Consider the following 3,425-nt stretch of genomic DNA (forward strand, 5'->3'; position numbering starts at 1 on the left):
CAGAAAGCATGTCAAGAAGGAGTCCTATGTGGAACTGAAATTGTTGACCTATAAAGAAAGTCCTGTCCCTGCACCACCAAGGGCACTTGAGCCATATTTCGTGGAAGGGATGCATTTAGTAATTCTAGAGCTAATACGTCCAACAAACCCCAACTTTTGGAAGGGATGAAGCAACGATCAGAGCCCGCGTCGACCTTTTGGCGTATCGATCCTTTAGACCTTCAGAATTTGAAGCTAGAGGTGTCAAAAAAGTTACCACAGGGATAATTGGCTTGTGGCAGCCAAGCGTTCATAGCGACGTTGCTTTTTGATCCTTCGATGTCGGCTCTTCTTATCATTGTGAAGCAGAATTCACCAAGTGTTGGATTGTTCACCCACCAATAGGGAACGTGAGCTGCGTTTAGGCCGTCGTGAGACAGGTTAGTTTTACCCTACTGATGACAGCGTCGCAATAGTAATTCAACCTAGTACGAGAGGAACCGTTGATTCGCACAATTGGTCATTGCGCTTGGTTGAAAAGCCAGTGGCGCGAAGCTACCGTGCGCTGGATTATGACTGAATGCCTCTAAGTCAGAATCCGGGCTAGAAGCGACGCGTGCTCCCGTTGCCCGATTGCCGACCTGCAGTAGGGGCCTCGGCCCCCAAAGGCACGTGTTGTTGGTGAAGCCCTCGTGGTGGACGAGCCGCGCGGGCCGCCTTGAAGTTTAATTTCCACCGAGCGGCGGGTAGAATCCTTTGCAGACGACTTAAATACGCGACAGGGTATTGTAAGTGGCAGAGTGGCCTTGCTGCCACGACCCACTAAGATTTAGCCATATGTCGATTCGATGCGTCCCTCCCCCCTGCTCCACATTTCCATCTAGTACCCCCCTGCATTTCATCTTGAGGCTAGCAAGGGGGGAACAGGTTTTATCGCTGGCCCACAACAAGGCCATGACACTGCTCGCGGGCCCGCGACAGGTCAAACGCACAGCTCGGGTGCCCGTGGTATACTTGCTCAAAAATCTCATCAAAACTCCAAGTATTTATTCGAAAAAGGCCATTATGTTTGCTCGGACATTTTTGTGCATCCTCCTGCCGGATGGGATTTAGACTTAACGGCTCTTTAGGGGGGCATGCAAGCAGCCCCACGCGCGCGCGCACGGGTGCGTGCGTGTGCGTATGCGTGCCTGTGGGCTGTAGGGCGCTAGTGGCGCACTTGGCACTTAGCATGAAGCATCGGAGCTTAGGAGCTAACCTTGAGCCAATCCCCCAAAGTGTGTTTTATAATTTCACTATAAACATTTGGAAGGTGTCCGGAGCTTCAAATCACAGGTTTGGTTCGGTGCCTTGGTGGGTGCCTTAGCATGCCTTTGGTGCCTTAGTGGGTGCCTTGGCGGGTGCCGTGGCATGCCTTGGTGGGTGCCATGGCATGCCTTGGTGGGTGCCTTGGCATGCCTTCGGTGCCTTGGTGGGTGCCTTGGCGGGTGCCGTGGCATGCCTTGGTGGGTGCCTTGGCATGCCTTCCGTGCCGTGGGCAAGTGTGTGACATGCCCATGGCACTGCCTGGGTGCCAGCCGTGGCCCTGCCCGATCGCCCCAGCCATGGCACTCGCGGCGTGCCCACGACATGGCCAAGGCACTACAAACCGAGGTTAGTGGCACTGCAAAAAGAGGTTAGTGGCGCTGCCCTGCCTGTGTGCCCACACGCCCAAGCCACGGCTTGCCTTGGTGGGTGCCTTGGTGGGTGCCATGCCGTGCCATGGTGGGTGCCATGCCGTGCCTTGTGCGGTGCTTGGGTTGCAGCCCGCGACACGCCCATGCCACGGTTGTTGCCCTGGAGGGCGCCATGCCGTGCCCTAGTGGGTGCCTCAGTGGGTGCCATGGCGTGCCTTGTGCGGTGCTTGGGTTGCAACCCGCGGCACGCCCATGGCACTGCCTGGGTGCCAGCAGTGGCCTAGCTAGCACGCCCTAGCCATCGCACAAGGCCAAGGCACTACAAACCGAGGTGAGTGGCACTGCAATCAGAGGTTAGTGGCTTTGCCTTGCCCGTGTGCCCACACACCCATGCCACAGCTTGCCTTGGTGGGTGCCACGGCTTGCCTTGGTGGGTGCCATGGCATGCCTTGGTGGGTGCCTTGGCATGCCTTGGTGGGTGCCAGGGCTTGCCATGGTGGGTGCCATGGCATGCCTTGGTGGGTGCCTTGGCATGCCTTGGTGGGTGCCACGGCTTGCCTTGGTGGGTGCCATGGCATGCCTTGGTGCGTGCCATGGCTTGCCATGGTGGGTGCCATGGCATGCCTTGGTGGCTGCCATGGCATGCCTTGGTGGTGCCATGGCTTGCCTTGGTGGGTGCCACGGCATGCCAAAACGAGTCGACACCGTGCCAAATTTGTTTTTGCCCGTGCCAATTGCCCAAACTTTGTTTCTAAATTCATTATAAGACATTTGGAAGGTTTCCCAAGCTTCAATTCCCGCTCACCAGCAATTTTCTATTTTTTATGAATTTTTTAATATTTTCCAATTAAAAAATAATCCGTTCGTCGGAAAAATATAAAATTTTTTTCTACTTGAAGATATGATTTTTCTAAGCATGTGTACAAAAAATCTCATCAAAACTCCAAGTATTTCTTCAAAAAAGGCCATTATGTTTGCTCGGACATTTTTGTGCATCCTCCTGCCAGATGGGATTTAGACTTAAGGTGTGCTGCCCATCTGTGCCCCAACACATGCCAAGCTGGGCATGTGTTCAAAGGGCGTGTGCCCCGCTTCCCGCAGGCGGCAGGGGGTATCGCGGCGGTGGTTGTGGTGGCGGTCGGCGGAATTTTTCGGCGACAGAATTTTCCGGCGGGCGTCTGTCCCTTCGAAATTCATGGGCTGCAATCGTGAACGTCATGCCTACGCTCTCGAGCGCTTCTTGGCAGCGGCTTGCCTATGCAAAGTGGGTGGTGTTCATTTCATCCAATGCTACGCGTGGGCTTGCCGATGGAGGCAATTGGGCGTGTTTGGCTTGATTTTTGTGGTGTGTAAGACCCGTGTGTGTGCGTGTGTGTTCTAATGTTCTTGGGGGTGGCCCCATGGCAGTCGAGCCCACGTGCTTGGTGGCTTCATTGGTGACACGCCTGTGCACGCGGACGGTGTTCGTTTCACCCAGTGCTACGCATGGGCAAGCTAGTGGGGCTGCTTGCGCTGTGGCTTTGCTTCCATGGGGCTGATCCCCCCCTCAGTTTCCTTTTGGCTCGCTTTGGGGTGGCCCCATGGCGGTCGAGCCTACGTGCTTTGTGGCCTCATTGGCGACACGCCTGTGCACGTGGATGGTGTTCGTTTCACACAGTGCTACGGATGGGCAAAAGCTAGTGGGGCTGCTTGGGCTGTGGCTTTGCTTCCATGGGGCTGATCCCCATCGGTGTCCTTTTTGGCTCGCTTTGGGGTGGCCCCATGGCGGTC

This window comes from Corylus avellana, chromosome 1 (genome assembly GCF_965113065.1).
Source record: "Corylus avellana chromosome 1, dhCorAvel1.hap1.2, whole genome shotgun sequence".
NCBI classification, from domain to species: domain Eukaryota; kingdom Viridiplantae; phylum Streptophyta; class Magnoliopsida; order Fagales; family Betulaceae; genus Corylus; species Corylus avellana.